Source organism: Drosophila biarmipes, chromosome X (assembly GCF_025231255.1).
Source record: "Drosophila biarmipes strain raj3 chromosome X, RU_DBia_V1.1, whole genome shotgun sequence".
NCBI classification, from domain to species: Eukaryota; Metazoa; Arthropoda; class Insecta; order Diptera; family Drosophilidae; genus Drosophila; species Drosophila biarmipes.
This window is the reverse complement of record NC_066611.1, coordinates 9,554,165-9,580,626: the sequence shown is the minus strand read 5'-3', so window position 1 is coordinate 9,580,626 and position 26,462 is coordinate 9,554,165. Positions and strand designations below refer to the sequence as shown.

The 26,462-nt window shown below is 37.9% G+C and overlaps 1 protein-coding gene across 1 annotated transcript in view; it reads left to right on the top strand.

Moving 5' to 3' along the window:
• Positions 1-16,196: 16,196 nt before the first annotated feature.
• Positions 16,197-26,462, top strand: part of LOC108023975 (adenylate cyclase type 9) — a 58,209-nt gene continuing 47,943 nt past the window's right edge. Inside the window, exon 1 of the mRNA XM_017093700.3 lies at positions 16,197-16,672. The gene's annotated coding sequence lies outside the window, so the exon portion shown is untranslated. The remainder of the gene's footprint in view (positions 16,673-26,462) is intronic.

The window sequence follows — 26,462 nt, the reverse complement described above, 5'->3', positions numbered from 1 at the left end:
GAACAACAGGAGAGCAACAATAGACGCGGTGAAATGGGAGGTGGACTAGGTGGGGAATTTATAAATCAAAATGTCAGAAATTGTTAACGGCTGCAGCGACGGGGGCTGTCAGTCGTCGGCATCGTCCTCGCATGACCCCCATCATCGTAATCATAGTCATTATCCTCGCCATTATTGCCCCCAGTGAACTCTGCTCCTCGAATGGGTTGCGCTCAAACGGGGTGAATCGGGGGCGAGGACGACCCAGAATGGGGACCCGGGGTAATAGTTCACGTACCTTCTGGCCCTACCAATCTAATTGGGTGTGAAATGCCCATGGCAGACGGGATGGATGCGAATGCGGATGCGCAGGTGTGCGGGAGCGTGGAGTGCCACTTGGGACCCGGCCGAAAGCTCATTACCAGTTAAATCTTACACGTCCAACAAATACTCGACTGCCGCCCTCAGTGCTCTTCAGTGACAGGGCAAAACTGCTGACAAATATTAAAATTATATATAAATTAAAATGCACGTTAACTGCTTTAGTAAAATTGGTAATTCGTTCGTGCGCAGCTCTCGAATTAATTAATTTTAATGAGGAATTTATTGGCCAGGCAAAGCGACAGCATGCCAATGTAAAATCAAATATTTAAATTAAAGTTTATCACAAATGCATGGGTCCAGGTTTTATTTTTTGTCACTCGCTCACCCACTTAGTCAATTAACTTTAATATTCATTAAAATATATTCGTTAAGGATAATAATAAATAATAGTACAATTTCGTTACTTTATGAGGCACAATTTACAGCCCGCATATGTTTCTTCAAAATGCAGTTGAAAGCTATAAATAAATTTTGCCTAATTGGCTCTAAGCCTTCTTCTTGATGCTTAAAAATTCCATTTAAAATCCTATTAGGACTTGAGTAATACCCACTTAGCGGCAAGAGGAGTCTATTTCTGGGAATGCTGCAGCGGAAAAGTATGCTACGATAATTGTTGAGGTGGTTGGGCGGTGGAGCTTGCACCCGTCACATCCTGAGGTGTCCTGCGTCCAAAAAGGCATGTTCAGGATACGGAATCCCATCAGTAATCAAGGTCGCAGCACCTGGGATCCTATGGCTGACTGCCGTGGGGATAGGGGCTTCGGAACCAGAGCGACAATGATGACAAAGACGTCAGAAAGGCGCTTTTGTTGCGGCCTACGGATGCCATTGAATGGGGGTCCACTTCCACACCTTCCTCCGAAGTTTTCCCTGCGTGCTCCTGCCTCTTTTCCGGCTCAGCTTACCCATCGGTGGAGAACCGGATAATTTGCTGTCTCTCCAACCGGTGGAAAGTCAATGGGGATCTGCTGGAAACACCTCGTCCATTTGCCTCCGGGGCTCAAGTCATTTTCCAATTAAGCCCTTCTGCTACTTGATAGTTCGGCAGGCAGAGAGAACAATCACAGGGCTTACACAAGGGAATTAATCACGTTATAACATTCTTTAACATTTGTATGACACCTTGGGTTTTGAAACCTCCCATAACAGTATCTAAAAGTATGCAATAAAAGGTTGGAGATACGACTTTCTTTTTCACTGCATACTTTGAGACACCTTGGTAAGTGATTCACCCTACAAAACTGTATCTTTATATACATGAATTATTTCGATTTACATCTTGATTTATTTAATCATTTAATTCGTGGTTTCAGTTTAATTTATTTTTTTTTAGTACAAGGTTTTGTCAGGGTACTACACTACATTAAATTATGTTTTATGTTGTTTTAGGCGACTGCTTTGGCGCAAAGCGTTAAAGCGATGTCACAACATGAATCATCATAAAAAACGACGCGAGTTCGATTCCCGCTCGGTGAAAAATGTTGTTTTAGGTGTCTAAAAGTATGCAGTGAATAAAAATAAATGTACTCTATATATAAAAATATATTGTTGCATATTTTTAGACTTCTAAAAAAAGACATTTGCACATTTTTACAGTTTTCAAACCATAATTTGTGTGGCACTATTATTAAAAGGAATATATGTTTTTTCCGGTGCTGTCTTTAAGTAATTTCCCAATCAAACTCTGGCTTGCCGGCATATTTTCGGTCGAACTGACTCTTGTTGGTTTTGATTTCTAATGGATTGACCGAGAGGAGGGATTGTTATCCAAGTCCCCGTATCGGTTACACCCGGACACTTGCCGAGGTCATTGTCCTGCCTCCTTTGGACCCCCAGGCTGGCAAATTAAATTGTCAGCTTCGTTCTGGCCTTCTATTTTGGTTTGTTATTTCTTCTAAAAGTATTTGCTCCTCCGAGTAACCCCCATCTCTCTGAGCTTACATCCCCCAAAACATGACTTTAATTTTCGCTGGCGTTTTTTGTCTTTTGGTATTTTCCGTTCGAGGGACGGCCACTTGAAAATTCATTTAGAATAAACCGCAGGCAATCGCCGCCATTTGAGCCAACATCTTACCACAGTGGATATATATCTGTTTATCCTGTGCCAGATAATTGAATTTATCGACGTCTCATCCTCGTTTGTTTGGGCCAAATTGCGTGTTATAATTTAATTTCCTAGCCATTGGCAAGAAACTTGCCCTTCTAAGCACTGCAGCAATTTGAATACATATAGTTTATGTTTGGCCCGCTTTTATATATATATCGATTGTTGTGAATTGACCTCATCTAGTGTTTATTTTTGGCCAGACTAGGCGGATTTCAATTAAAGCTACCCTGAATAAAAATGTATTTTTTGTATTTAAAAAAATAATAAATTGATATAGGAAATATACTTTTGATGTTTAATAATGAAATGAAATGAATAACTAGATAGTAAGTAGGATGAAAAAGTAATAAAACAAAATGTAACCAAAGAAATATGTTTTCTAAAATTGTATATAATTAATTTATATTAAAATTTTCAAAAAAAAAATAATAATTTGTATATTTGTATGCCTAAATGAAGGCCCATTCTAATAAAGTGTTTTGTGGGAAACGTTTGGGCTCGAAAACAGATGAAACTTACGACCAGTGGCCTTCTGAATTATAATCCCTTTCCCATAAGTCTTGGCCTATTCCAGCAACTAATTCAATATTAATGTACTTAAGGGCTGATTTTGGCTGGAACTTTTGGCTAATAGGGTTTGACCCCTGGCCACATGGCCACAAATCGTAGGATACTTTAGTTAGTCTTAGGACTTTGGGTTGGGGATAGTAATAAATGTGTATCGATAGAGTTTGTTGGCAGTATTTAGGATTTTGTATAACTGTTACAAATATATTTAAATCTTTCTATGACAGAAGTCACCTATAAATGCTTTAAAGTATGCAGTGACCCATCTCATAATAAATAGATTGTGTTTTTGGATTCAAAATGTAATGTTGCATACTTTTAGGTGAGTTCAAAATATTCCTGTCCGTTCTGTCCGTTCGACAAATGAACCTTTTTTCCTGTGTACTCGCATAATTCAAACCACATAAAGTTGCCTTCACTCGAAAATGGCTCCATTCCCCTGCGAATTCGCTTGTAAATTGCAGGGGGTAACAAATAACTTTTGCCATTGCGATTAATTTACGTGTTACTTAGCCCGGCGGTTGTCCTTTTTTTTCCCCTTTTCCCCTGTTATTGCAGTTTTGCCCTGTTTTGCCTTCTGTTTCGGTCTTCATTATGGCAATGAAGAAATATGAAGCAGCAAATGACAAGCAACAGGGGCGTCGAAAGGGGTCTGGCCATCCAGGGGGTGCCTGTACTCGATTCTAGGGGCTGAATGAACTCTCTCTGCGGCTGTTTACATGGTCTTCCCAGCAGAAGGGGGGCAAAAGTTGATGAAACTCCCTAAACGGGCGGCGGAGCTTATGTGGCAAGGGGGCGCGCACGTGGCAGGGGGTAATGTAGTATTTTGCCACGCAGAATGGCTTGACTCTCCAGGCTCTCCAGGCATACGTGTCCAGTTGCTGTGTCCACCGCACTTAATGAGGTTCATGCAACAAAATATCCGGCGAAAGACTTTTACCCCTAAGAATGCCTTGAAACCAAGAACCACTAATAATTGTAAGGTTAAACAAAACCTTTCAAACCTTTGAAAGGTTTGAAACCATACAACAAAAGAAATCAGTGATCAGAAAAAATGCAGGGGTTTAAATTGGTAAATTAAGACTAAAAGTATTTTAAAATATATAAATTTAATAACTAAATAAAATATTTTTAATACTCTTTATTTTTTAGATTATAAAAAGGATATATAATGTTTCTAGTAGACATAGCCTTAAAATACAAATAAAATATTAAACAATTTATTATCTATTTTTTTTTTTACTGGCCTTTAAAAAACTATTTGGCATAAATAAACTAAAAAACATTAAGGATAAAAGAAATTTCTATCCTGTCATTGAAATATAATTAAGAAAAAAAAAAAGGAATAAGAAAAAATAAAATAATGACAAATGTAGGCATTTAAATTAAATATTAAATTAATTCTAACTTCTACTATGTACTATTCAATAAATCCCTAATTTCTTGAAAAAAAAAATATTGTTTGTTGTTCTCCTTTTACTGTTGATATATAAGTTAATCGTTCATTTCTTTCTTAATCTTTTTGCAGTTCCTCCGCATAAACGCAACAATTTTGGCAAACTCTTCGTTTCGTTACGTTTGGCACCAAAACTTTGGGGCACAAAAAAACGAAATGAACAGGACCAACGTTGGACAAAGGACATCAAACACTTGGCTTTTTATGTGTTATGTTGCCTTGGTGGAAATTTGATTGCCCACGTCCTCGGGTCACTCCTCCTTTGTCCTGTCTTGCGCCTCCCCCGAACTCCCTGAGTTCCCGCTGCCCTGTCTCCTGTCGCTCAATTGTCCTGGCTGTTTTGGCCGGGACTCACACTCGCACACTCTGTTCAACACGGAAAAATAATATTATAAATTATTATTTATTAAATTATTTAAATAAATTTTAAGAATATTTACATTTAGCCAAAAAAATGTATTTTATTTGTTTGATTTGATTTTAGTAATATTTAAATTTATTTTAAATTTTCCTAGTACAAATTTAGGTTGTCAAAGCCAAAAAGACAAGATTTTTTCTTTGTGTTCATGTTTATTAGCCCATTCCCCTGAAATTTGTTGCGGCTTTCTGTATCTGTATGAGTGGCTTTTTGTGTTTGCTTGTTTATGTGTGCACACATCGAGGCTCCGCCCACCGCCCCCTTTCGTTCACATTTCACTTGATTGTCAGTTTCAGTTTTGGGCTTTTGAGACAAGAGTTTGTGTTTCATTATCGCGACTGCCCGCTTCACACTCCCACTCCCACACCTCTTTACATTTTTTCAGTTTTCAAGGGACTACCCTTGAAAGGGGTATTACATATGGGTGGGCCATATTGGCACTAGCCAGTAAATTAAAAATGTAAAATAAAATACAAAATAAAAGGAAATACTGCGATTAGTTGGAACAGGAAAAACTATAGTTTAAGAAATTTTGTTTAATATTGCTTTAAAAAAACGAATTCCTAAATTTTTATATGAGTTTTTTCTTATAGAATTATTATCTTGACTTTGTAAGACTTGAATTTATAAAAGCACTTCGGAAACTTTTAAAAACAATGGAAAATAAATGGTTGACAAAACTTTATAGTAACACCTAAGCAATATATTGTAATGTTTAAAATACTTTGGAAACTTTAAGGCATAAAAGTAATTTTTATCATTATACAAAGTTGTAAATAATTAACAATACTTTTCAATTTTAAATAGCATTTAAGTGTTTTATTAATTTTTAAAAAAATTTCCTTGGCGTGGTTGTAATAGATCATTTTGATAAATTTAAGAAATTCATTATAATTCATTTTAAGTGAAATGTTTTTTGATACCTTTATATGCACATTTTTCTTACAGATATACGTATATCATATCATACTTACAGATAAAGTCTTAAAATTGCACCCGCTTCGATACGATACGATGGTAGCATGGAAATGCGGGTCCGCTTGGGTGGGCTCCCCTATTTTTTGTAAAGTGCCTTGTGCTGGCATGGTCACATGCATCCATCATCCGACTGAGTGATGGGGATTAGGCACTCGACTTTCCCCGCGGCGCCCCCCCCAGCCCGTGTCCCAATCCTATGGGATATAGTCCGCCGATCCAGCGCCAGCCCCGCCGGGCTGTTGCAACAACACTTTCGACGCTCGTGTCTGGCCGCCCCACGGCACCGACCTTGAACTTGCAGCATGCGGCAGCTCCATCCCTCTCCCCCCCCCTTCCAATGGGGAGAAAGTTCCGCTTTCTCCTTGGCCCATTGTAACTCTCTTAATAACTACCCTCTCTCGATTTGACTCGCCTTGTTTTGCTTCGTTTCGTTTGTGTTTGTGTGCGTGAGCTGCGTTCCGATTGGATTTCGGAATTAATTTGTTTCCCAGCCCCAAACTTAATCCCTCCCCCCGCATCGGAATTTACCACTTTCGCCACGAGCAGCGTGCTGGAAAATTTACTGAAAAATCTCTGTTTGGGTTTCGTGGGGCATCTCATTAATGTTTTAAGTGAAAAAACATACGAATAAAATGCAATCACTGGAAGTTTATTTTTAATAAATTTTAAATTTAAACCTTTTCTAACACTAGTTAATAGATTAAAGTTTTTTTCTTCAAAATAAATTATAACAACTTGGAAGACATTCGATTTGTTGGGCTCTACATATTTCTGGAATATATTATTTTATATACATATATATTTTATTTTAAATATGTATCAAATGATCGGATAATTATTAATGGAGAAATATGCAATGAAAATATATAATATTTATGTATAGCTAAGTAATAAATATATAAAAAAAATGTAATTTGTATAGATATGTAAAACATACAAAAAACAGAAAAAGAATAAAATAAATACTTATATTTTTAGTCCACCCTTCCAAAACTAATAAATTTAAGTAAATAAGAGGAATTTTAAATTTTTTCAATTTTCGTTGACTGAAAACGTTTATAATAGACAAGTCAACTTGAGTCCATGCCGTGATTGAGCGTTCTAAATAGGATTTTAATTTTATACATGATTCAATACGAGAGTGCTCCGAAACAAGTTTAATGTGAAATAAGTATACGAAACTTATTAAATTGGTTTTTTAAATTGTCCTAAAGTGCATAATATATTAGGAAAGAGTACTGAAGTATGTTATATAAAGCACATACATTGTATTTGATTGGCTCCAATTTGTTTCTGTGCTTTTTAGCCCACCTTTTGTACTGCTTTTTACTGTTTTATTCTAAAAATCGTATGCCTTGATCCCCTTTCTTAATTTACATGCGAACAATCAAATGCTCAATCATTTCAACATGCGGCAATTGGAAAAATTGAGTTGCAGGTGGGAAAAAGGACGAAGGAGCTGGCCAAACTGCCGACGGACAATACGGCGAGCTGTCCATAATAAATGTTGAGCCAACGTTTGTGGCCACGCACGCATTACGGCGCTTTCCGACGGCCTTCGACCCCCAGCAGGCTCCCAAGCCACCCACCACCCCCAGCCCAGCGGTAATTTCAGCTGTCCAGGTACGTGCCCCGACCTATTCAACGGCATTGTCATTGAGGGACCACAAATTGCTCCGGACTGCGACTTGGAATCCTGAGCCTATTCACATTTCTCCCTCCCCTTCGCCCTTTTCCAGTTTATATAATAGCACTGCGAAAAAATTAACCATTTCCTATCAAGGGTTTGCATCAGAAGTGCCCCATAAAAAACTAATAAAATATTATTCTATTGCAGATATAAAATGATTTCACTAAAATAAAATCATTACAGGGCTATATAAAAATATTAAAACAACAGTAAACATACACCTTTTATTTTTAATAAAAATATACTTTTATTATTAAGTAATTTTTTTAAATATATAAAATAAATTAGTATTAACTTAAAAACGAAAAATAATTTGTTTGTAACAGCTGCTTCTATTTTGGTTTTTAAAAATATATAAAAAAGTTTATTGGAAAAATAAAATTAAAAAATATAAGCTTCTAAATGTTCAAATTCCTACAAGTGGATTTGAAAACTATATCACTGATGATGAGTTTATTTTTTGTAATCCGAAAAGTGTTACAGAATATTAAAACTTAACAAATCCTTATTTAACATTAAAAAACACCTTCCTTTTGGGGTATTAAATTTTGTTTAAATACATTTTAGTTACTTATATATAAATTACCTTTTTTGAACCCCAAAATAGTTTCGCACACATTTTTTCCCAGTGAAACTATGTATTTTTGGTGAACGCTTGTCGGTTAATTTTTCATGCTAATGAAGGGGGCATGTTAATTGTTTTTGTTGCATTCGTCGCCTGGCAGGTGGCTAAACAAACCCAAACGGACCCCCGCAGAGGAACAGGATACCAAGGATAATTGCCAGGCCATCAGGTATGGGCTTTCATTTTGTCCGGAGCTCTGGAGCTGTTTGGGTCAAATTTTTTGGGTTGCGCCAAACAAATCATTGGCATTAATAACGAAGCAGGAAATTAAGAAGCGTTTTGCGTTTCGTCTTTGGGCTACGCACTCAGAGGCAGACACACACACTCACAAAGGACACACGCACAGGCGGGGGGCCAGGGGTCATAGGGCAGGGGAGTTCATGCCTGGACAGCCTTGACCCTAATGCCTTCGCCTTTGCCTTTGCCCTTGGCTTTTGGCCATCCGAATCCAGAACTTTAAGTGATTTCTGCTATGGCCTTCGCAAAGGGAAAACAATAAAATCATTGGAAACTTATTCCGAAATTATATGTAATACAGACAGTGGCGTGGCAAAGGTCACCCAAGTAAAAATGTAATTCGAGTGAGATTTTATTCGCTCTTTTAAATATGATTAATCGAATTTAAAATTATTTTTAAACGTGCCTCTAAGTATGCTACAAGAAATGGCAATATAATAATTCGGTTGCCTACTTTTGGACACCTTTAGAAATAATTAAAAGGCACTCTTTTGAAAAAAAAAACAATAATATTTTTTTTTTTTTTTTTTTTTTTTTTTTTTTTAATTAACATCTTTATTTAATATAATCCAGGAACAGATCTAATTAAAGCCTTTAACCTAAATGTTTTCTTAAGTAAATAATCTCTTAATTATAAATTATAATTAGTTTTCAACTTGGTATATAGGAGTAGATCAAATTACGACTAGTTTCAAGTAAATAATATATTCATATTAGTCTCTTAGGAGCAGCCCAAAATGTCTTCTTTTGAGCCTGCGAATTGGGATAGCCCCCTGTAATCTCCGGGCTAGACGATTACGGTGGGCAGTTAGACGGTCGTTGTACCTGCTTGAGAAGAACGATATTTGGTCTTCAACAAGACTCAGGTTTAGGTCATTGTGAAGCGTTTGGCCGCTAACGAACCACTCACAGCCAGTGATTTGTCTTAATGTTTTGTTCTGGACGGTTTGGAAACGTTTTCGGTGGGAGCACTCTTTTGAAAAAAAAAAAAAAAAAAAATCATTCTCCATAGAGAAGTGTCTAAAAGTATGCTGCAAGAACGATTGAAATATTTAGTTGCCTACTTTTAGACACCTCCTTTGTGGCTCTCTTTTGACCAAATAACCAAACCCCTCTTATGGAATAACAATCCTGCGCCCCTGCATATGTATCCATGCATATATTCAATGAGTGCTTATCTATATGTATATCTATCTGTTTACATATGCAGCTGTAATAAAACTCTCATGGTAAGGACGACTCATTTCGAGGCGAGTTTTTCAAACTTTCCTGTAAAATATGAATATGGTCGAGGGAGTGCAAAAACTTTTTCTATAGCTGCGAAATAAAAACCAAATTTAATATCGATAGTGATAACGTATTCATAACCAGTCAAATGCAACAATTTCAACGAGCACTGAAATATCTTACACACAAGGTAAAGCAATAAAAGCATAATTGAAAAACAAAATACTGTTTGAAGGTACGCCAAGTTGAGCACTTAAAAATCAACTAATATTCAATAACCATTCCAAATTGCTGAGAACATGGAGCAGTTTCAATATCTGATCATAATATATGTTTATGTGCGCATAAAAAGTGCTGTCTCGGGGGAAATGCCTCGACAATCTGTTGAATATTCGCCTTAATGTCTTTGTCTCTATTGATTTAATGTCCCCCCGAGAGTTGGGCACCGAAATGCGGTCACATTTCTCCGCCATGCGGGGAAAAGCCCAGAGAAACAGGGAAGGGGAGAGGATGTATCGCATATTTGCATACTGGGCTACGTGAGTGAGTGTGCGTGTGTGTTTGGGTGCGGATGAAAATGGAATTTAACTCATTTTGATCAAAACGATACCAGCCACGCCCACTGCGCCACGCCCACACGATATTGTGCAAGTGGGCGTACGCCAAAGGGGCGTGGCCCATAATTACTGGGAGAGGGTGGGTGGGGGGATGGGGGCTGTTGTGACTGGGTGAGCTGTGGAATTTTCAAAATTTATAGCATACTTTTCGGCGCAATACGTATACGCGTGGCCAGAAAATTCGTGATGCGTTCGTGCTCGAGTGTGCGAGTGTAAGTGGCAAGAAAGTTGAATTTTTATTGAGCAAATTCACGAGTCCCTTAAATATTTCAACACAAACACCATCTCAGAGTGAATCGTCAAAGGAGAAAGAGGCATCCTGCATCCGCGTCACTTTATGACGCACCCAATGCCGTCGTAAAAATTCAACATGCACTTCCAAGCACCTCCAGGCTACTCCGGGCTCCTCCATGTCGTCGTCCCCATTCCCCAGCCCACCCCCGAACCACCCATCAAATCCAGGTGCCCCTTCCTCAATTCCGTGTATCTCTCGTCGATTTTTGTAACTGCCTTAAAGCAAAGTTATGGGCCGGCACATAAATGGGCCATGGTAAAGGATGAAAGGACATTGAATTGAAATTGCTGGCGGAGCAAAAAGCTTTGGTCACTATTTTTTTCAAGCTTACAAGGTGGGACGGCTTTGATTTGGCTTTCTTTTTTGTGATTACATATTTTACACATTTTTTATGGACTAAATGTTCATAACAAATAAGAGAAAAGAATTGATTTAAAGGTGAGAAATTGTCTTTAGTGCCTTGGTGCTGCTTGATATCTAAAACATCTTTTGAAAATATTACAATAAATGTTCTTTAAATAAAAATAAATGCAAAATTTAAACAGGTTTTTGGTAACATAATTACCCATTTTAAGTGCGGGGATTGGTTTTTTTGTGCGCCTAAAGCTATGGTCGATACAAAATGCAATTTTCATTATGCACTGCCTGTGTGTCGGCAGAGATCGAGCAGCATTTCCAACTAAACCTAACCAAAGCTGCAATTTTTTTCACTTCTTTCCTTCCTTTTAATAGCTGAATGACATGACTGGATGTAATAGATTTTTTAGAGGGATTCTCATTTAAAAAAAATCATAGTTTTGAGTACTTCTTCATGCTGATAATTACGCTTAAAGGAAACAAATTAAACGAAATTCAGATTATAGAAACCCAAACTGGAATCTGGCAAGTGCAGCTGACTTCTATGGCACTCAGATGGATGGATGAGTGCCTTGGAGTAGTTCTGCGGAGGACACTGGCCACCTGAAGTGGAGTGGCCGAAGTGCGTCGTAAATAAATAAGCTGCATGATGCCAATTGATGGGGAGTGGTGCCGAGTGGTTCGGTGGCTCGGTGGCTCGGTGGCTCGGTGGCTCGGGGCTCAGTGGCTCGGCGAGTGGGCCAAGGACATGCGCTGCAGGTCCGTAATTAGAATACATTTTGTTTACCAGAAGCTCCAGCTGCGAGTGCACAAGTCAACGTTGCAAAATGTCCACGTCAATGGGCGATGGACAGGGGAGGGCTGGTCGGCGTGGGGGGCGTGGCACGGGGCAAATTGAATTACTGCCCTAGCAGCCAGGTCTCAACAGGTGGGCCGCCCAGGTAGTCGCCTTTTCTTTGCAATTCTAAACAAGATTATATGAGGGCAGCGATTTTGAATGTGCCTATTCACGCTTTGTTTTTAAGTTTATCACTTAAAGCGATTTGAAAATGGTATTTCCTAACATGGGAATAGTTTATCTTAAGATATATGTTTATTTAATACAAGAAAATTACATTAATTTATCTCTAGTCAAATTATGGCTTTTCCGACTACTCCAAATTACTTTAAACCCCCTCCCGATTAAGTGGAAAATAAAGGAAGTTATTTGATGGAGGAGTCCTGTAATTTGGATGCAAAAATGGGCACCTTCGCCATTGTGATGGCGCTTTTTCAAGAGGACCCCATATTTATGATATTTTCTGTCGTTTCCATTTGTTTAATAAGCTGTACATAGAAAAAAAACACAAAATATATATCACCACAATTTTTTTATAGATAAAATACTGAAGCTATTATTCTGCCATCCCTTGCTTACTGAAATCCTTTCTTTGATGCTAAAACTTCTAAAATATTATTCTTCGAGTGACCTGAAAAATGTAAAATATTTCTATCAATTATTCTCCAAAATGTGCGGTGTTTATTATAGGCTAGATACATATATTTTGTATATCAGCTGGCGGAGTTTTTTCGCTTGCCTTTTTCTTATAAGACAAAAACTAGTTTGTGACTTTAGCTCTTCAATATTTTTCCGAGTGAATGGATACGCCACAGAATGCCGGAAATCGAATGCCATGGTCCAAGGCCAACGCCAAAGCCAAAGCCATAGTCAGAGCCAGAGTCATCGGCTGCTGCTCCCCTTTCGGCCATTCCAGAGTCTCAATTTTCCGCAATTACCCCTTTTCCGGGTCCGTTAACAAGCAGCAATTAGTCAACGCCCGCGCTGCACTCGTTTGAAATGCAAGATGCAACAGGTGTCCTTTCCACTTGCCTTTCCGCTTTTCCGCATTTCCGCCCGGCTTTGGGCCACCGCCTGCAGGTGGCTCCGGCCAGCTGGGCCTGAAAGTGAAAACGGATGCCAAAACCTGTTGACGAGCGAGCGGAGAGTTTTTCCCGGCACGGGATGGAGGGGCTGAGACTGCGGAGCGGTAATTAAGTCCACTGCATTTGTCATTTGTCAGAGGGTTCTCCGGATCCACAAGGACACGGTTAAAGTGTCCTGGGTGTCCTTTTGGCCGCTCGTACTTCAGCTGTCGCCCGGCTTTGTTTTCTGTTTTCTGAATTATTTATGCCAGTATGCCAGGGAGGAATATCTGCACGGGGCCGTCCACAGAGTGGCTGGATTTTGTCTGCTTAAATGGTATTTTCCCTTAGATGGTATTATATGCATGTCACTTTGCCATCCTCAGTGCTTTAAGGTTCGTTTTTATCAAATGCTTAGAAAGGCATACAAATCTCTGGTCTTTGCAAATCACTTTTGAGGCTGTCTGAAAGTATGCAACATTATATTTTAAATAGTCTGAATATTGAAGGTGCCTGAAAGGTGCCTACATTACATTTCAAATATTCTGAATTTCGAAGATGTCTGAAAGTAGGCAACGTTATATTTTAAATAGTCTGAATATTGAAGGTGCCTGAAATTTGAAGATGTCTGAAAGTAGGCAACATTCTAGTTGAATATGGAAGTTGTATTAATAATCCCTCCTGCTTTATAGGAAACAGACTTCAATCTACCCTTATTATTAAATGTTACATTATAAAAATAATTTGTTTTATACATATTTAATTAGTTACCTAATCGCATTTAATACAAACAAAAGCATGTTGCTCCCAAATAGTAGAATAACATTTAGGTAAAGAAAATATTATAAAATATGTTAAAAATAAATATATACAAACCGAAAGTTGGAAATATTTTATACAGAACTAACAGAAAGTTGGAAATATTTTATTTTAGCTTATGTCTAGCCCTTGAATGTCCTTCGAACTGACCCGCTTTCCCCTCACCTTGCCCATTTTCAGTGAACATGCACCTGCCAGCGCTCGCAGTGTCTTTTAATTTACTGTGAAATGAGTTTGCCCAGTGTCAGGAAAAGGCAAGTGGGTGGAACGGGCGCGACACTGGAGAGGAGCGACGGGTGTCGCCGAGGACCAGGATAACTGCAATTGTTGACTTCTTCTAATTGACAGGATGGCAAAGTTTCCAGGAATTATGGCCCACAATGTCAGGGCGTAAGGGTCGGAGGGGGAAGTGCTTAATTCGACAGCCTGGGAGATTTATAAGATACAAAAAGAATGGCGAGAAAAGGGGGTTTCTCTATACAGTGAGGCAAATTCTGATGGATTGAAATCGGGGACCTCGGGCTGCTGTCCTTAAAATCTGTTCGTTTAATATCCTTAAGAGTAGAATTAAAAAAAATAAGGGTCAACAAAATATATGGGATTTTAATAAGGTTTCTAAAGAAATGTATCTTAAATTATATTCCTATTTTCGTTGCATTTATTTATGTTTAATAAATATTATGATAATTTATTAATCAACCTAGTATCAATTAGGTTCAATTAAATTTCTATAACATCGATAATCTTTAAATATACAATAGGCAATTTATATTTTTACAAATTGAACAAAAGCACCCAAAACATGCTACCCCTTCGTCGTAATTCAATTTGCATCCATTGGGTTTTCCTTTTTTGAATATCTCTGAGGTTCGCGGATCCAGCGAACTGCTGAACAGGCAGCTAATTGGCAGTTGATTAACATTCCCAGCTCTTTTCGAGTCCCAAATTGGATCATAACCATAATCCCAATCAGCGTCAGAGGTCACGTCCTGTCGCCCGTTGATTCGGGTTGGGCCCACCCAGTGGCGTAGTCAGACTCCGGCTGGGAGAAGTTTAAAAACTAATTTTCTGAAGCACGCCATTCAACATTTATTTTGTTTTTAATTTCCCCTGAAGTAAGAGGGCTTCACTTGCATTATCGCCCCTTTTCACCCACTTCCTGACCACGCCCATGGGCTCACTAATAAGTTTGGATTTTTGTTTCGCGAATTTCGCGTGGTGTGAAATCAACAGTCAGTACGAAATCAAGTTATGTTTCGAAAATAATTAAGTCGAATTTTCACCATCTTGTTTTTCCAGCTTTCGTTGTCGATTGGATATAGGTCAATAAGAAATTTTATATTGGGACATGACAACCCCATACTAGATTATATTTAAGTTGCATACCAAGTAAAGGTAAAATTCACAGACAAAATTCGTATATCTAATTCATTTGTGGCAAAATTTCGCGTTTTTCGTATATACTTATTAAATTCAAATTCTCCAAAGGTGTAAAACACCTGAAGCAATATCATAATATGGTCGCGGTTTAATTAATCAAATTGTTAATTACGTTATTAATGTTACATTGCATGTTTTCTCTGTGGGTGTTTTATAGCCATTTTGTTGATTGATCGTCGTTCTAAAAAAAATATTATTTGAACGTAAATAAATGTTATTTTTTTTAGGTAAAAACATAGGGCTTTCGTCCATATTTTAAATTTATTAAATATATTTTGGGTGCTCCTATAGAACAGTTCTAACTCCAAACACCTCGAGCCGACGCTGGCAACATTTCGGTTCGAGGGCAATGCAACGAACCAAGTTCGAACCTGTTGTGTTTTGTTCGATGCACAGTGGAGCCGTTTGCAGAAAATTATAAGGAAGAGTTAAACGTTGAGCTTCTATCGCAGCTGAACATAAAACTCACTAATACTAACGTTTTTTCTTACCATTTTTTAAAGCCTTACATTTTTAAATTTTGAAACTGTTTTGCAAAAAAAAAAAAATATAGGGCGTAGGGCTTTTAGCACCTTGCTTAAGTCTAAGCACTGTTTTAAGCTCTAAATCAAGTTTGAGTCGTCAACATTTTGTAACTTATAACCAATAAATAACTTAAAACAATGCATATTAAAAGAGCGAAATCCGAACAAAGTTAAATAAAAAACCGTAAATTATGCGTAACTTCACTGTATGTTTAAAAAACACTATTTTATTTAATTTGCTAAATTTTCGAAAAAAAAATTATGAAGCCATTGAGAAACATACGCGTTTAAAATAATAATAAACCGCGAAATTTCGGAAACAATTTTGGTTTAAAAAATTTGTATTGGTATATTTATAAAAGGTATAAGGTAATTACAGTTGAAGAATATAATTTAATGAGTTTTGATTCAAGCACAAAACTTCCAAAAACATTAAAATACAGGGTTTTGGGTAAATACTTTTACAAATTGCCAGAGAAAAACACTGTGAGCCCACTGTGCCTGTGCGCGCTTGTTCGTGTTCGTGGCTTTTGCTGCGATGCGATTTCGTTCCAAATTTCATTCCGAACTTCGAAGTCGCGGGTGTCGGACGTTCGGCGGGAAAACTCAAAACTGAAAACTGAAAACTTAAATATTCCAAAAAAACTGAAACCACTAGACCAATCTCAGACAAAACAAAACTATAATTTATAAAAAAACAAGAAGAACGTGCGATAAGAACAGCAAATACGAGAACAACAAACCAAAGTTAACTTTTCGATTTTTGAGCGCGTATGTTTGGATTTACTTCTTTGCCATTTGTATATTCGTGCAATCCAAAAAACGAATAAAAACCTATAGTATAGTAGCAACAACTAAAACGTGGTCTAAAAATTCGTTGTTTTTTGTTTTCACTTTTTTTTCTGTGCGTGCGCGTGTGAGTGTGTTAGTTTGTTTGCTTTTTAATTAGTTCGACTCTTGTTTTGATTTTTGTCTTTTTTTTTGGTACGAGATCTCTCTGTTTTGTGTTTAAGCAGAACCAAAAAAAGAGCCAAACGAGAGCGAAAACAAGTAAGTGAATAAGTAAGAATTGGGATTTGGAAAATCGAGAGTCAAGTTCAGCCGACGCTATTTGTTATTGTTATTGTTTTTGTTCGACTTTCAATTTAATTCGGTGTTCGGTGCACTCTACAAGTGCGCTGCTGACGTCGACGGCGGCAGCGTTTGGGAGATACAGAAAACTGCAAGCGATCTTCGCGTTCCGCTTCTTCTCGATTTTCTTGAACCGCGCCGAACCGCCGGCAAAGGGAGCCCAGAGAGAGGCAGAGCCGGAGAGAGAGAGAGGGGAAAGGAATGCTGCGAAAGGGGGTCCCGACTCGGGGATACCCGGTACTAGGTGTCCTGGCAGAAATGAGTTACTCGGTTCTCAATATCCTGACTAGAAATGAATTACTCGGTTCTTAATATCCTGAATAGAAATGAGTTACTCGGTTCTTAATACCCCGACTAGAAAAGAGTTACTCGGTTCTTAATACCCCGACTAGAAATGAGTTACTCGGTTCTCAATATCCCCACTAAAAATGAGTAACTCGGTTCGTAATACCCCGACTAAAAATGAGTTATTCAGTTCTCAATATCCTGACAAAAATTGGGTTGCATAGCGAATAGGGTAAAATATATAGTGAAAATTGATACCCGTCAATCCTATTGGTAATATTCAGAGATCGACCATAAAAACAAAGGCTTTTTACTTTTAATTTTTTAAAGGAGGGGGATTTTTTTAATGTCAATCTTTACTCCTAAAACCTTGCCTAAGATATCGAGATAATGGTCAATGCAACGCATGACTTGCGTTGAAAAAAATTATTCTTAGACAAAAGTACAATACTTTGGTTATACAAATGTATATATTAATACAAAATGTATGTATTAAATTTGTTAGTATTTCAAACTATTTTTGTAAAACAATAGGCACAGTCGCAATATACCCCTCAACTCCAGAAGTAAGGAGTAACAAAAGAGAACGTGAGACCCTTGCTCTCTTTGTGTTTGTTGCTTTTATTACCTCATACTCATGCCAGGCTTAAAGATCACTGCCTCTCTCTCGCTCTCAGGGCTTCTTTCCCTTTCACTCGGGCTCAAAACATTGTTGGCAAAAATGCAGATAAAGTTTTGGGACAGAAAACTCACAAAAAGTTCTTAAAACCATGATCATTTGTTCTTTGCCCCATAACATTTTTACCACCCACTAAATATTACTCCGGTTTAAATTAAAATAAACTAAAAATAAAGTTATTGAAAATGTTAATAATACGCAGAAAATTATATATTACATTAAAATAATATTTAAACTTTTTAAAATTGTAGATGTAAAAATGTATGCTGAAAATGTAGTTTAAATAAAAAATAAATGTATTGTGTATAAAACTAGATCGTTCTACTTTGAGTTGAAAATGTTCTTGAAAATATAACAAAATGTTGGTGCTTGAATCAATTTGGCCAGGCGGTATTTACATTTTTATCTCAATAAGTTAAAAAACAAAGAAAAAATTCTGTTTAATATTTCTTTTTTTTTACCATTTTGTTCTCAAATTGAGAGCATTGATGGTACTAACACGGTTTTCAAGAACGAATCTTCTTAATCGAAGAACAATGTCCTTGAATATTTCTCCACGTGTAGTATAAAGTAGTTATTTGAAAACTATTAGAAGTAATAAAAAATAACAAGAATAGAAGAAAAAACCATTTCCCACCTTAAAAATGAAAACACAAAATAAACACATGTATGCAAATTTTACAATCTCAATAATCGATTAAAAATTATTAATTTGCTTTTGTCACGTGGGGGATAGAATTTCACATTTATGTTAGCACCGGGAAACTATGATTAATGGATGCTAGCTATTCGAAACCAGCTAACTGAATTTCTTTTCGCAGCTCGTTGTTGTGGGCAAACAATTTCGTCCCCCTCGAAGCGACGACCCTGGCCCGTCCATAAAATACCCAAAAGCCCTGGCAAAAGCCAAAAAAGGGGGGATGGGCAGTGATAAAATGGTTTGATTTTCCTTTTTTTGGGCTGTAGGATTTGCAGTGGTGCTTCTTCATCGATAACGAAATTGTTTTCGCCAGATGCTCTTGGCCTTCAGTGGGTTAATGGCCAGGAGTTGCGATGCAGCGTCCTGCTGAAAGAGGAAAAAAGCTGAGAGAACGTTGCGGGATTTCCTGGGGTAGTGCGTTATGACCGAGCACTGCTCGTTGGTCTGTGGTGATAACGGACCGAGAGTTCTGCTCGAGAACCCCCAGAATCCCCGGACCCACCCCCTCCGGCGTGTCTGAAAATTGCATTCCATGGATGTATCTCTGGAATAAACGTAGTTGCTGGCGCATTCCCCGGAGCGGAGTGCAGTTAAGCGCAATCTTGTCTAGAATTTCAATACCAAACAAAACGCCTGACGCTTTGACAGCCCATGGAGCGCTGCCCTTCGGGCCCGGGGGGCCCTAGGTGGGTTAAGGGGTTAACGGGTTAAGAGCGGAGCGGAAGGTTCTTAGAAGCAATCTGGACAAGTGGAAATTGTTCAGAGTGATGCAATTGCAGCAGACGTCAAACGGCAAGAGTAACAAACAAAGGCCGCCAAGAGCGGAACATTGTTTCCTAAGAGGGGAAAGGGTTAATATGTCATTCTGTATTATATGACCGGACTGGACTCATAAATAATCTCCTACCATACTTATAGAGAGCTTTCAAGATACATTTATCGCTTTTAACCTATAGCCACATTTTTGGCACACTTTTTCCATCAACAATTTCAAAGGAAAACATAAACTATTCGAAGAACATAAACATCATTTATGAATCCATTAAAATCTGCAATTCACTTTGCTCGTGCATTGAAAAGAAAAACATTAAAACATAAAACGATAATTTGGCTCTTTAAAAATACAATTGAAAACCGTTCCTTCAATAAACAAATTTCAAATTCATTGAAAATGTATCAAGTGTTAATCCAATAGAAAATCCGTTTATTAACAACAAATAGTCAGCGAAATTGGCATTGAAAATACACACATGCTAATCTGGCATTATCCAGATTAGGTGAAATACCTTTCCTGATTTATTAACCACAAAGCGAATAGAAAGCGAATTATAAACAGAGAGGGTTTTTAATTATTGATTTCTGAGTTTTTGACTGTAACTACTGTATGCCCCAAAAATCATGCGATACCAACTTGATTTAAAATCGTATCAATCTTTTATTCGTGGAATCTCTTTCCCTAGAAATGCGGGCTTATCGTTCTTTTTTTCAATAAGAAGGATCGCCATATTCTCTGGCACGTAGTATTTGCTTAGTGATATCATAAAGGTTAATACTTTTTTGATTTATAGAGACAGAAATAAATGTTACAAAGCGATTGATAAACGATTTGATATTAGTGTTGATGTGCAGCTGTGCTAGCAGTGATATTAATATCGAAGGGTAATATTTATGATATAAAGTGCCTAATATTACAGCATTAGAATATTTCCTAAAAATAATAAATAAATATTTATCTAAATGTTCTCAAGCTGAAATATTAAAATCGGAGTCGGAAAGTGCATTTCATGCTAAATGGCTTTAAAGAGATGTGTTTTTACGTGATTTTCTATATTTTTCAAACAAATTTCTTGTATATTTTGTTGAAGTGACTCACATTATAACATTATAATATTTCCTTAAAAATGTTTAACCCCAAAATAAATATTTTTTAAGATGTTCTCAAGCTGAAATATTTACATTGGTGTGAGCAAGTGCATTTCACACTACATTATATATGTTTTTCGTGATTTCCTATATTCTCAAGCGAAGGTAACTATTTTTTTGATCAGAGCTGTAATGCCTATAAACGGTATCCGACTAAGACGGGATTTCCCCCGCTGTTATACACTTTTACTGAGGCAAAGTAACCCACTAACTCGGAGCTTGTATCTTTTTCTGTGCACCTGTTTGCCGCCTGCCTTGAACGAATTCTGTTCGGCCCCTCGGGGAATCCCCGACTGAGCCATTTTTCCCAGCTGCTCCCAGCTGAGTTGCAGTCCATTGAAATGCATTTCCTTGCAGCAGGTTTTTCCCCCCGGTTTTCCTCTGCTTATGCTCACAAGGGGCACGCCTCCCCCCGCTCCGCAGCTTGCCTCGAGTTTCGTTTTTCACTTTATTACCGCAGGACATTTGCTTGTGCGTTGAGGTCCTTGCCACAAACAAGAAGAACAACAACAACAAAACGCAAAAAGGCAAAACGAAAAAAGCGGAGGGAAAATAAAAGCCACCCAAACCGCCCACTTGGCGAGGTTTTCCCCTGCATTTTCTGGGCCTTTGAAGGGTCGCTTCCATTTTGACATTCAACTTTTCGTGGCATTGTTGGTCGACACACAATGGGCCACAATTTGCCGCTTTTATTTATGGAAAATTAAAATTAAAACTGATTAATTAAGCAGCAGCAGCAGTGGCGGTGCGGCAAAAACAACAGGCAGCCGAATTAAATAAATAAAATAGTACACCGCCTTTTTTCTTATTGTTGTTGTTTGGCTCTTTTTTTTCGGTTGGCTTTGCTGAACTTTTGTATGAATTTTTAAATTACTCGTATAAAATTTATGTTTTTCTTTTCGACGCTCGCACACACGGGAGTGGGGTGCCAGAGGGTCGGCCAAAGGGGGAGGGCGGCCAGACCAGTTTCAGTTTTCAGACTTTGTCGTTGAAAACCCCTCGAACAAATTTCCGAAGCGTGAAGAGCGTCAAACAACGACGGCGTCTCAAAAGCGGCTCTAAAAAGTCAAAATCAAAGCCCGAACAGCTGTTTTTGTTTAAGCTTGGGGCACTGAGAAAAAGAAGGAATATGGTGATCCAAAAAAAAAATATATATGGTATAAAAAAAGTAGAAAAAAGAACTTTTAATTTTATTTTTTGGCATTGTATCAAAAAATTATATTTATTTTTATTTATATTTATATTGAGCACAATTTGATTTTATTTATCTTTACAACTGATAGCTACAACTACATATGTATGTATGATGTTTTTTAAAACTTTTTCATGAATGTCTCAAAAAGTAGTTTTTCTTTCCATTAAAAATCTTCTAAAATAAAGTAATCTTTTAGAAATGTGGTTTTAATGTTAAGTCCAAATATATAAATATTTATTCTGTGTGCGAAGTCAACGCGATTGTTGCTGCTACCGCCGATGTTGCTGCCGTGTTTGATGTTGCTGCTGCTGCTGTCGTCGCGATCTCAACTCGCGATCGAAGTTGAGCCGAATTAGATGTCTCTTTTTGGCTTGATTGAGATTTGGTTGGGATTTTTTCCTCCGCCCATACACTATAGGTCGGAGTCTTACAAACTTGGAATATTTTACAGAATCATAACAAAATCTAATCTCAATTAAATATAATCTTATGGGATATGACACATTATTGCAAAAACTAAAACTTGAATACTTCCAATTATATAAAAACAACTAATAAATGTAAAACTTTTTATTATTTTTATTATAATTATTTTACTATGATTTACCAAGTTCTCAAAATACTGAAAACTAATATATTGAAAAAACAAAAATTTATTTTAAAATAGAAGACATAAATATTAATAGGGTAAAAACATTTTTGTTATCAAGTCCAAATGGTGTTTGAAAACAATATGCTGATCCAGAAACTTACAAAATCGGATTAATATTGTATCTGCCCTGTGAAGGCTAAATTAAATAATTAAAGGGCATACAAAACGAGGTGTAATCGTCCGATTTTGATTTGTTACCGTCGGCCTGGGGTTCGTTCTCAAACCCAAACTCGAACTCGGACTCTGTCTATCTGAATCGGAATCCGCATCTCTGTAAATGTATCTGTATCTGTGGCCGCGGCTGTGACGCCAGAGCTACAGCTACAGCTAAAACTGAATCCGATGCTGATGCTGATGCTGACTCAAGGTGACGTAATGGCAACGCCTAAAGTGGCTTTTATACGCTCCACCAGATCAAGTATCAATTACAAATAAGCAAAAGTGGTCACTTGTGGGTCAGGGGGCGATGATGCCTTCGAGGGGAAGGGCCATCTCTGGCTAAATTCATTTGGGAGGTGGAATCGCCATCGGGACTCAGATCGGACGGCGCTAACATTTGGGGTAAACAGACCGAGTGCCACTTGGCGATACAGAAATATCTGATTTGTGATTTTTTGGGCAACTGCGAACTTTTCTCGCCCCGCCTCGAAGTTTGTTTGAGTATAAATTATAAGGCACTAAAAATAGCCGATCTCATTTCGTTGGCATCTGCAGTATCTCGTCAACGAGTATCTCGAGGATATCGGTTTACAGTTGGCCAACAAAAAATCTCCTGCAACTTTCAACTTTCCTCTTTGCCACTGACACTTGTGAACAGCTGTCACTCCCAAAAATCCTCCTCATCCTCAAAAAAAAAAAGTAAAAATAAACAAAAAATCCCAAACCAACCTTCAACTTCAACAGAAGCCCAAATTCAAAGTTAATCGCAACAAAAAATCTAGAAAAAAAAAACCAAACAGTGAAAAAACGGTAGCAATAACAATTCGGAAGGCAAATGTAAATAAACAATAAGAGGGAAGGGGCACAAAAAAACAGATAAATAAATCGCTATTGTTGAATGCTGGCCGGCTCCAGTAACAACAGAAATAACACCATTAATTGGCAGATTGGCAGAAAACTAAACAACCAGAAACTTAGCCAAAGCCACAATAAGTGCAGAAATTAACTCGCCCAAGTTTGCGCTGTTTTTTAACACCTCATCAACGCCGCCAGCAAAAAAGTTCTTCATTTTTTCATATTCTCCAGCGAGGAAAGCGATTTTAAATCATCACAGTTTAGATTTAACTTAGCACTTGAATGTTTCGAGAGAAATCTTTAAATGAGTTGGGCAGGAAGTAATATACCAACTCTATAAATCCTATGTTTCACTATGTACTTTTGATTACCAAAATAAAAATGTTCAAATTTATTATAAGGCATTGCCTTTAAATGGAAAATAAAAATGGACTAGTGGAAAAAGTATTTAAAAAAAATATTCATGTATTTTTAAAAGTGTAAGTTCAGGTTTTTTATTTGAGTCTTGATTTTTTGGATTAAAATAATATTTTTGTTTTATTAAATGTTGATATTTCTGTTATAAATTTTTGTAGTTTCCCAAGCTTTTAATTTTCTTTTCGCCTCGACTCCGATTTGCTTCTGTTCTGCTTCATTGCATTACCCCTCGACGGCTGATTTTTTTCTATCTGGCTCTTTTGTTTGTGTTTATTTTTGTTAATCTGTGTCTTTTGCCGTTGTTGCTGCCGCCGTTTTTTGCCTATTTGCACTTTTCCGTCGTCTATTTGTCTTTCAACTTTTCGACTTTGTGCTTAGAGTTCATGAGCGCCCGGCGAGGCCCCTGCCCCCGCCTTCGAGTCATGTAAACAAATGTTTAAAAATGAATTTTTCAATTCCCATTTAATGTGGCAGCAACATGAACAATAACAAGCTGTCCATCCCCTTCCAATTACATGCGGCTGCCCACCGCCAGGGAATTGGGCGTGTGGCGAGTGTGTGGAGGTCAAGGACGTGTCGAGGTCAACGCAGGGCCGCAGGCCGAGGGGGCGCCGAGGCACCGACCCCTGGGAAAACTTCACACACCGGCTTATGGGACACTTGGTCCTCATTTGCAATCCCATTTTTGTGGCTCCTCTGGTGATTTATTCATCACGAATCTCTAACCCACTGGTTGGGTTCTATTTCCATAGTGAGTACTTTGTGGAATTCACTTTTCCTTTTTTAACAATTTATTTCGTTCGTTTATGTTTTTCTTTAGTTTCCCTAAAATTGATTGAATGCTATGATTGAATATTAATATTTTTATTAAATTTATATTTACATACTCGTATTGTTGAAAAATGTTAGATTGATAATGAAAATTGCAATCTGTTGTTGTCTTACCCTTCGAAAGTACTCTAAAAACTAGATTGAAAACCCCCTAAAACCGAAAGGAGATAATTAGGATAAGTAGCGACTAAGATAACCGTGACTTTATAGTTTTATAGTCTGTTCAGACAACTAGCATCATTGTAAAATATTTCAGGCGTTCACACTACAGATACTTTTAGAATGTCGTTTATACACTTTTTGATCCCTAACCTTAATAAATTGTTACCAAATCGTAATATTGTTTTTGTTATTTTTAATAATTTACTTCATGTTCGCCCTTCCTGATCTCCCCCATTTCGATTTCCCGCATTACAAAACCAAGTACATCTCCTTCCGCTCCCAGTCCCCCGGAATCATTACTCTGGGCTCTCGGCATGTGGCGGATGATTAGCATTAATCAGGCTGCTGATGGCTCCGCTTATCATTACGATGATGATGCCTTGATGGATCCACCGATCCGACGGAGAGAACTTTCCGCTGCGATGAAGCAATCAACGCACCGATCTGCTGCGATCCATAAACACATTGTCTCGCCGGCCAGCGTGTGCCTCATAAAAATGTTTCCATTCGCATTTAGTGATAATTACCGCACGGCATGATCACTAGATTTGGATCCAGATCCGGAGGATCCTATCCCCCAGGGGTCGCCGGCGCAGATCGCCCAGCAGCCGCCTCTATTTTGGCCTTTTATTATCCCACGTTTGCCGAGCCCAACGAATCGCAAGCCAAGAATTCCCATTACGATTTCCCATTTTTGTTTGCCCAGTTTTCCTCCATAATTAATTTTTTCTTGATAATTATAGATGGCTATTGACCGGGTACACAGTTTTTTACGCCTTAACGCCATTTGGGATTCACTTTAGCCACTTGCAGTTTGCATTGTTTTCTGGGCGGCCCCCTGAAAAGCCCCCGTGGGCCACGCCCCTGGCCTCAATTAGAGGAAACAGCTGCATCGACTTTTGTTTTTAGTCGTCTGGCTAAGTCTGGGCTTAGCAAGTGATTATACGTGAATGCAGTTTCCATGTGCCCGTAAATATGCCAAACAAAAGACAAAGAAGTGTACGTAATTCGCCTTAAATATTTATAGAGTGTTCACTGTCTGCCGCACTCATCGTGATTGTGCCTCGAGGACCGAAGAATAGGCATTGGAATCGGAATCGGAATCGGAATGGGAATGGGAATAGGAGCAAGAGTCTCAATCTAAATCAGTTCAGTGGCAAAGTCGACATCTCATTGTTTAAGCGCAGAGATCAGACCTACACTGCTGCAAATAGGTCAACTCTAAGGGGGGCAAGACTAAGAGAGAGATTAAAATTATATTGAATTTAAAAAAATGTGCTAAGGCAAACCATTTACCGAGATTATTTTAAGATGTGGCAAAAACTTAGAAGTTCTTGGCTTAAACTAAGATTTTTGCTTCGAATACATTTGATAATACTTCGAAATTAAATATAAAATTTAAAAGGTACTTTTCCAGCAACCTTTCATAATCCAGCTACACAGTAATTTGTTTTAAAATATTTTATGGCTCAAATAAAATGTATTTTTAGTTCTTATTTGATTTTGTATTTCAAAGATTATATGAATAACTGACAGAAATTATCTGTGTCTAACTCTTTTTCCAACTTAAAGAAGTATAAAAGGGGTTAACAATTTTTCCAAGTGCATGCCTTAGCTGATGATGATGACGATGACTTTGCCAGAACCCAATGCGTCACTCACACACCGGCACTCGCTTCAAACGAGTATCATATCAAATGTTAATGAGCAATTTGTGCATAATCACGGCGCACAAGCCGCAAAAGCCGCACATTGCGAAATCACAGGGTGGCATGAGTTTGGCACAAGCGCAACTGCAACTGCAGCAGCAACATCGCAGCGGCAGCAGCAACATCGCAGCGGCAACATCAA